This window comes from Bidens hawaiensis, unplaced genomic scaffold (assembly GCF_021521415.1).
Source record: "Bidens hawaiensis isolate Kalapana, Puna unplaced genomic scaffold, B.hawaiensis_p1.1 tig00016743_1, whole genome shotgun sequence".
NCBI classification, from domain to species: Eukaryota; Viridiplantae; Streptophyta; class Magnoliopsida; order Asterales; family Asteraceae; genus Bidens; species Bidens hawaiensis.
In genome coordinates, this window is record NW_027492533.1 from 128,765 (window position 1) to 138,047 (window position 9,283).

The window sequence follows — 9,283 nt, forward strand, 5'->3', positions numbered from 1 at the left end:
TAATAGAAAGAAAAAAGGCTAATTCAAAAAAAAACAAATAATTGGACTTATTGTTCATGTGCCATTGCTGACTCAAACATTCTGACCCGTTATGTTCATAGCCGACCCTACCAGTTTTGGCCTGTTAAGTGACCCAACCAGTTTAAAAGAGTAAAATCGACCCTACACATCTTACTACCTATGATATGAGAATGCAATATCTGCCCGGTAGGTCCCATAAACTGCAAGCTCCATATCCACCCTTTCAGTTTCATCATTAGCTATTTCGACCTCAAAGCTAATATTGTCAAAATTACTTTTGGATGTTAATACTCACTCATTACAGTAAACCTGCACCAGAAGTTGTTTACTGATTTGATCCCGGACACGCGTATAACCGCCTAATCTTCTGTACCATTGAAGTCCTTGTGAATTCATGAACATAAGCACTGAAATAGTTATAAGAGTTCAGAAAATCAAATTTCAGGAGATTTCATGATCTCATAATAAAACACAGAGAAGTTCAAAGCCAAACCCAACCTGCTAGGGTGAGTAGGTGACAGATCAGCTTCTTTGTTGGGGAAGCCCTACTGCAGATACCATATGGATAGCATATATGAATGTGTGCATCAGTGGCATAAACAATAATTAATGCAGAGCACAAAAATGTTCAATGAAATATGAGAATCAGACCATAGACCATTGAAGATTAATATTCTACCTATATATGCAAGTGTGAAGAAAGAGATTAAACTACCAAGGGAAGATAACAACCATAGTAATCCCACTACCTGTGTGTTTGATAGAACTAAAAAAAGTCTTAACAGATAATCTCTTTCATGCTAACTAAGAGAAAGTCAACACGCAATTAACATTCATAGAGAGTTTGGATATAATTTTGTTTTTGAGATTGATTATCCGTGAGTTGAACTGACAACAATCAGTTTTAATGTTTGAATAAACAGATGTAGCTTATGATTAACTGATTTTTAAAGGTCAGTTGATCAGTTTAATATTTAGTGCACTAATAATAAATTTTATGAAGTTAAGATTACAAACCATGAAAAATAGCCTGAAATCCTTGCCAAGGGTGATATCATATTTCATAAGTAACAAATAGTTCACTTTAATATGAAACTAACTTTTCTTATCAAGTTAGGTGAGTGAAGGATTCCAAAACTGGTATGTGCTATACTCATGTCCACAATCATCTAAAATGACTACAAAATCACAAATCCTGAACAAACTTTCCACATTTTGACACTAAAAGTCCAAATACAACCCTAATTTATTATAAAACTTATTTAATGCGTACAGATCAACATTCACGGATACTAAACGTGTTCACTAAAACCTAACCCTATGTGATTCAATAGTACAATTTCACAGCTAAAACCTAACTTATTTGATGCATACAGCATACAAATAATGCAAAGTGTACCAGACGCTTAATCTATATTGGTGATCTAACCGCTAATACTAACAATCGTTCAAAATCCGTGGCAACTAATTAATTACGAAATCGAATAGTACCGGACGAATTAACCAAGTGACAGTTAACATATATGTGTGAGTGATTGAGAAATGAAACATACCGGAAGAAATAACCGGCGGAGCGAGAGGTGCCGAATGATGCTTCACGGCGTACGGCAGCAGTGGCGGTTTCAGAGGTGCCGAGTGATGCTTCATGGCGGACGGAAGCAGTGGCGGTTTTAGAGGTGCCGGTGATCATCGGAGAAGCAGATATGATAAAATTAGGGTTTCAGATGCTTGGGGCGTAATTTGCTTTTAGAAGTTGTTACAGCTACAGAATTAACTTTGGATTTTATGGTTTTTTTAAGTTTTGTTGAAATTTAAGTTTTAATGAAAATTATCAAAGTCTTACGTAATCCATTTAATTAACTATTGCTACCGCTAAGACGATGGTTGCAAATCAAAACTACCTTCAAAAATCCAACCGTTTAATCATCGGTTGTAAAAACTCTGACCGCTTAGTCACAGATTGCAAAAACTCCGACCACTTAAAATAAGCGGTTGCAAAAACTTCGACAGCTTAGCAACCGAACATAAGCAGTTGCAAAAACTCTGACCGCCTAGTCACGGTTGCAAAAACTCCGACCGCCTAACCCCTGGTTGCAAAAAGTTCCGACCGCTTAGCCACCGAAAATAAACGGTTGCAAAAATTTCGACCGCTTAGCTATCATGTCAAGTAACTATGCATTTCGGTAGCAAATATGCTAAATCGGTCGCTAAAATTGCTACCGCTTTTTTTCGGTAGCAAATTTTGGTAGCAATTGCTCAATTTTCTAGTAGTGAAAAGTTATTAATGTTTAAAAATCATGAAGAAGTTTGATTAAAAGTGAAAATAAAAATCATATATAAGTGAAAGAACAAGAATCATAGTTGTAGCTATTTTTAAAATTTATAAAAGTTGAGCAAAGTTTAAGGACCAATGTTATAACTATTATTTAAAATAATCATATTTGACTTTCTTATTAGACAAGTTTTCTCCTTTCCTAGATGTATTAAAGGTTGTAACATATAATGATTGATTTGTAAAACTCAGAAAAAGAAAGTGTTTTAATTGTCAGTATCTCAGGTATTATATATAGTATAGATGATCAAGAACAAAATTTGTACATAATATATTATGAACATATCAGAAAGTTCATTATTTTTCTTGATGGAGTACATGCATGTGCAAGTACAAATTAGGACAACTGATGAATGATACCAAATTCCTACAACCTTTTCAACGATTTGGTGTATTAAGATCTGCATCGGAATCTATCTCCGGATTATTGTTATAATATCTTTCCGGCCCCTTTAGTTTTTGACTATTTCGCCCTTTTTAATCTAAACTTTTATAAGCATTTTGCGATTTTTTTTTAAAAATAGGGTATATTTGAGTTTCCTAATCACCTGGGGGACTCACTTTTCTTTTTAATCACAAGTAGAGTAATAGTTTTTAATATTGACGAATAAGTAATTTAGGTTTAGGTGTGTAAGATATTGTCAGAGAGATGTCAAATCAGGAACTATTATTTGCACTTAGTATTGTGGAATAAGCTTAATAGCTTTGATAGTGGCGAATAACACGTGACCAATGCTATTTGCCATTGATAGTTGTGAATACGCCTATTATCATTTGATATTGACGAATAAACTTATGTTATATGATATTGTGAATAAAACTGTTATAAATTAACTATCGTGGTTCACATAAGTCCCTTCATAATGATTCTCTAACATGTGAAAGAAATTCAGAAGAAAAAAAATATTTATAAAATATATTGAAATTATGTGTGTTAAAAAGATAATTTATAACATACGAATTAAAATTTTGTTTAAAAAATAAACTATTACAAGTATATAATGAAGGATTTGAGCTATGCCTTGTGCAAATGTTGTCAGTTCGAACCCTGAGCCCACCCGAATTTTCGTCCCACCGTGTGTTACGTCAAAGAGTTTTGTTCTTGTGGTGGCATAACGATTGTCAAGTGGCAGTCCGCGGTATAGTTTCCATCGGGAACGCCCAAGCTAAACTCTGAAACCAGCGTGGCCCAGTTAAGACAACATAGTTTGGCCAGAGTGGGGCATCGGGGCTCTCCAAATTTGAAGAGTGCGGTAGCCTAAATACAAGAAAGCCATCATTCTAAAAAAAATTATTTGATGTGGCAAGCTTAAATCATCCTTATGTGCTTTATGAATGATTTTAAAATTGCATGCTATTGATCTATTAATAGGTTCTTGAGAATACAATAAAATGAGGAAGCATGCAAATTTATGAGTTTTTGAAGATTCATTTGATTAGTGAATTTTTGTACGTGCTTGTGATTTTATCTGCCAAGGTTGCCTATAAAGCTTGAGACAAATCTAATCATGTGAATTGTTTTTTTTGTTATGAATTTCTTTTTCATATGCCAGAGAATCAAGCAGGGAGTACGTATCAATTGTTAATTTACAATGATTTTATTACAAATATAGCATAATAGTAGCCTTATTCGCCAATATCAAATGATATTAGGCTTATTCGCCACTATCAATGACAAATATCAATGGTCATCTGTTATTCGCCACTATCAAAACCTATTAAGCTTATTCGCAAGTACCAAGTGCAAGTAAGAGATCCGATCTAACACACTTCTTATATTCTCTGACATTCTCTTACACATCTAAGCCTAAATTTTTTATTCGCCAATATTAAAAGCTATTACCCTACTTGTGATTAAAAAGAAAGTCAACCCCACAAGTGATTAAGAATTTCAACTATACCCTATTTTTTAAAAAAATTCGCATTTTGCATGCCATTGAAGCCTATCATTCACATCAAGTCACAAGAGCTGTTTCTATGATCACTCACCAGATTTTTCATATTAAAGTTTCAACAATGCATGAAAAACTTTTTTGAAATCCAGTTCATGTTGAATACTGAATCTAGTTATTTCTTAAACTTTCCATCTTTGAAACCAACTTGACTACACGAAGGAGACTAAAACAGATCGACTGCAATTCAGATGGAAGTTATAGCATCGTATATCATACAATAGAAATTTTTAACAGTGATTTTACTGTTATTGTCTTACTAAGGATATTTATATAAAACAAACTATAAATATAGGTTGAAAAGCAATTGGTGGTGCGAGAAATTAAAAGCCAAAAGTTTCGGTAATATATTAGACCAAGGTGTAAAATATGGTGAAAATGAGGGACCCATGTTACTATCTAAGATAAATATAGGTTTCCCACCTTTTTATTTCAAGGGGCATTTATATATTTCTTCTTCCTAAACTTTGAAATAGGGATGAGATTGGGATGGTACCGGTACCGATCCCGAATTTCGGAAATTGTTAGTACCGGTATCGGTTCGGTACCGGTATTTCATGAAAAATTCGGGAAATACTGGTACCATACCGAACCGTACCGATACCGAAAACTCAAAACTTGGTACCGACGGTACCGAATTCGGTACCGGTACCAATCGGTACTCGTACCGAAAACGCTCATCCCTACTTTGAAATTACATATTTCCCCAAATCATGCTTAAAGAGCATTATACATTTTGCATTAAAAACTTGTATTTTGAAGAAATATGTAATTTCATAAATTTAGGAAGAGAAAATATATAAGAATCTCTTACAATAGGTGGTTGATTTGTTCAACAATTATTACAATTATTGGTGCTTAAAGTGATTCCATTTAATTTTGGTACTATTTATCATACCTATAGAGAAAATTATTGTTTGAGTCCTTGTGATTGCATGGTGGAGTCATATTAAGTCTCCGAAAAAAAATTGAACTGGTTGAATACCTGTGAAACCAAAAGTGACCTAAATGAGTCATTCTGTCAATAACACTGTTAAAATAAGGGGTAATATAGTCTTTCAACCAATAACACAAAAATAATACATATTTAATATGCAAAAATAATTCCATATTTACATCTAAGAACAGAGGAAGATACAGTTCAAAAAAAAATAATAATAAATAAAAAACAGAGGAAGACGATAATAACAAAAAAAAAGTGTACTTGAAATCCCAATGAGTATACCCGATACCTGACGGGTAATTATCCGACAAATACCCGATGGGTAATGGATCGGGTATGGGATACGATTTTATATCGGGTATGGGCATAGGACTACCAATACCCGGCTCGAATCCGACCCGTTACCATCCCTAGCTCCATCCATTACAAATTATCTTAGGGAGGGGTACTAAGAGCATTCTCATCCCATTTCCTATCTCCAAACCAAAAATTACACTAAAACTCACTTTATTTTCTCTCTCCATTTTAATTAAATAATACTTTTTATATCTTTTATCATTACCTTTTTTTTTTCCTTCACTCACAACCACTTTCAAAATATATTAAAAAAATATAGGGAATGAACAGTAACTTTTCAAATATACAGAAAAACACCCCTCACAACTTTTTCTAAAATATAAAAACCCTTCACTCACAATACCCTGAATCACTCTCTAAATTATAAAAACACTCCTCAAATAATATGAGAGGTTGGATGAGAATGCTCTAACATCTTACAATTTACGGGCATTATTGATAAAGGATGGTCGGTAGGTATCTAGTAGTAACAAGGACAAAATAGAATCTATGACTCATAAGCAAAATATAATGTCACTATAAATAATATTTAGTATATACCATTATATGAAAACTTAAAAATGTATATTAAACAAAGATGTTTACTTTTAGTAAAGTTGGGTTTCTTTATGTATATTCAAGTGGTCACACGCACACATTATAATCTTGTCTTTTCATAACAATCACTCATCAAGATGTGGCATATAATACCATGTTATGTATATATACATGTACTTGATCTTTAAGTATACAAAAACAGAAAATAAGATGTTGAGTTTAAGTGCCGGTAATAGTTCTTACTCACAATTAGAACGATATTTTAGTTGTCAAGGGCAAACCCATTCACATACTTTTTATAGAAATTCACTTGACTTTCACTTGATTTCACTCACATGAAATGCATGTTTTTCTTTTTTATAATAATTCACTCGATCAAAATCAAGTGAAATCAAGAGTAAATCAATGAGGTTATGTGAGTGGATTTCTCTTGCTACGAAAATAAAAGTTATGAGTATCACGGTTAAATGCCAGTATTATTAATGGTAAATGAGTTATAGATTAAATTATTAAAATCTAACTTAAAGAAGTTAGTATACAAAAAAAAGGGGAAAAAAAGAAGAAGGCAGTAGTTTGGGCTACAGCCCAGGCCCACGTAATGCAAAAGGCCGAAACTGTGATAGCGATTGTAGTGGGAGACTGGGAGTGGGTAGAGGTGGAAAGGACTAAAGGAGTATTTGAGTGGTTTGTATTTTGTAATATATAATTGAACCTAAATTATTGTTCTCTCTCTTGTGGGCCTGCCTCTTAACATAACTTTAGAAAATGCTTAATTTTATGAACCAAGACACCAACACCAAGCACTGAAACATGATTTTCTTTTTATGGTATTTGGTGTTACAAAGGCGTGGCAAAGTGCAGATTGTGCTCTTTGGCAGCTATCTGGTATCGGGTATATTGGAATCTAGAAATATTTTGGTAGGAACGTTCAGGAAAATCCTTTTAGGATTTGCCCAAGATTTTTGTTTTAATTTTGTAATGTTTATCTTTATCTGTTATGTGTAGATGGAGGGAGAATCAGCAGCCATTACATTTATATTATATTTATTTTCAAAGTTTTAAGATAAAATTTAATATTTCGTTTTTGCTCTCATGTTTTGAATTGATTTTTTCCCTGCTGCTATAAGGCTATAAACTACTAAAATCATAAAAATAAATAAAACACTTTTTAGAAGGAAAAAAAATGGTGATCGGTCACAAATTTATTGAATTTATTTGTATTGTTATTACGGTTATTAACTATAAAAAAATGGTGGATAAAAAATCTAGTATTAGATATGTTGCCAATGAGATAGTTGGATTACCTTTTGCTTTACAAGCTTAGCTGCTTTGGTTTGTATACATTATATTGTCTTCTTTAATTAAGTGGTTGATATGCAATTGCTTTATCCACATATTAAATCTAGCACTTGAGGTTTTTTTATTTTAATTATTATTTTTTTTATTTTAAATCATGCTTTATTCATCAATTCCATAAATTGTGTGTGCTGTCAGAAGTATCAAAACGATGGGTGAATCTTGACATATAGGTTTGGGTTCCTTTATGTAGTCCTGAGCTTGAATGATGCTACATCATGAAAAATCACGTGTGAAGAAGACTTAAGGTTAAAGTCTCAAAGGCTATGTTTAAATACAAAGGGTTCGGGTACAAATGATTCGGCCATATGACGATTCTTACAATTTTTACACATGTGTTTATGTGTGTTTGTGGATATGACCTGAAATTTATTGGTTGAACTAGATTAGATGAGTTTGATTTGATTCAGCTTCGGGTGGAACTCCAAATAAATTTAAGTAATGAGCTAGGTTCATGTCAACCTGCAGGATATTAAATTTTCTTTTAAAATTTTAAAAAATATTTCTATATCATAATTAAAAAGAAATTATACAAAACCTTATACTTTTTAAGGGCATCAAGTAACCTCCTTAGACTTATTAAAAATACAATTGAGTCCTTAAAGTTAAGCTCTAAATGGAAAGATATGCTTTTCAATTTGGCCCCACAAACAATAACCCTCTTGTAGGGAAACCCCCTTTGCTTAATGTTGTGTCCTTATCAACTCAAATAATTGGCCTATACAAAACACACGTTCAAAGTTGTGTGTACTTAAAAGTGTTTCCTCTTTTCCTTAAATTCCATATACTTATCTATAAATTTTAATTCGAGTTTGATCAAATTATATTTGGCACCAAATTGAAATAATTTAGTTGAGTCAGAATATTTTTATTTTCTACTTATTTTTTAAGATTAGCCATCAATCACAAACTTATATAAATAGATATTACAGTTTGAGACTTCGAACCTAAAATACAGTAAACGATTTTATCTTTTTAAAACGAATTATATAAGTTGGCTTAAAGTTTTAGCTTTTTAGGATTATATAATGTTGTATTATGTTAATTGATACACATTTTTTGAGAAACTGAAACCTGCTTCGTACCCACCCACACATCGGATACACCGGGTCTAGTTTGGAACTGGATTTTATGCCCGCCTCTAGGATTTACTATGAAACGTTATTTGAAAGGTTTAATAGGCTATCGTGTCTTTCATTAACAGGCCTATACAAAAAAGTATTTTGGGCCATTAACCTTATTGAAGTTTAGTAGGCTATCTTGTTTTTTGTTTTATTTATTTTCAAGTTACAGGCATTTACAAAAAAATAATAATAATAATTGGGCCATTAAATATCAAAAACGCTCACCGTGGGGCTCGAACCCACGACCACAAGGTTAAGAGCCTTGCGCTCTACCAACTGAGCTAGACGGGCTTTTGTAGATGTGTGAATTTTAACATTATGTACAAATAGAAACTGAACAAGTTCATAACTCATAATACGGAACTGCATAATCGTGCTCAAGTAAACAATTTTTCCACTAATATTCGAGACAAAAGTGTCCAATTACAACTGAGAGGCAGGTAATCAAACTTAGAAACGGCCATAATTTTTTTTTTCTCAAAATAGAGTTACGGCCTTATGGGTACGAGAAACAGTCATGGCCTCATGGGATATTAAGACCGAGAGATATACTGGTCTAGACCGGATCGCTTAACATAGTATTAGTTCGGTTATCAGTTCTTGATTATATGACAATTCGGTCCGGTGGCCTTTTGATAAACCATTCTTACTAACTAGTAGC

At 32.8% G+C, this 9,283-nt stretch overlaps 1 non-coding gene across 1 annotated transcript; it reads right to left on the reverse strand.

Moving 5' to 3' along the window:
- Window positions 1–8,840: 8,840 nt before the first annotated feature.
- TRNAK-CUU (transfer RNA lysine (anticodon CUU)) lies at window positions 8,841–8,913 on the reverse strand. The gene has a single exon. It is a non-coding gene; the product is annotated as a tRNA-Lys (tRNA).
- Between the last annotated feature and the right edge of the window lie 370 nt (window positions 8,914–9,283).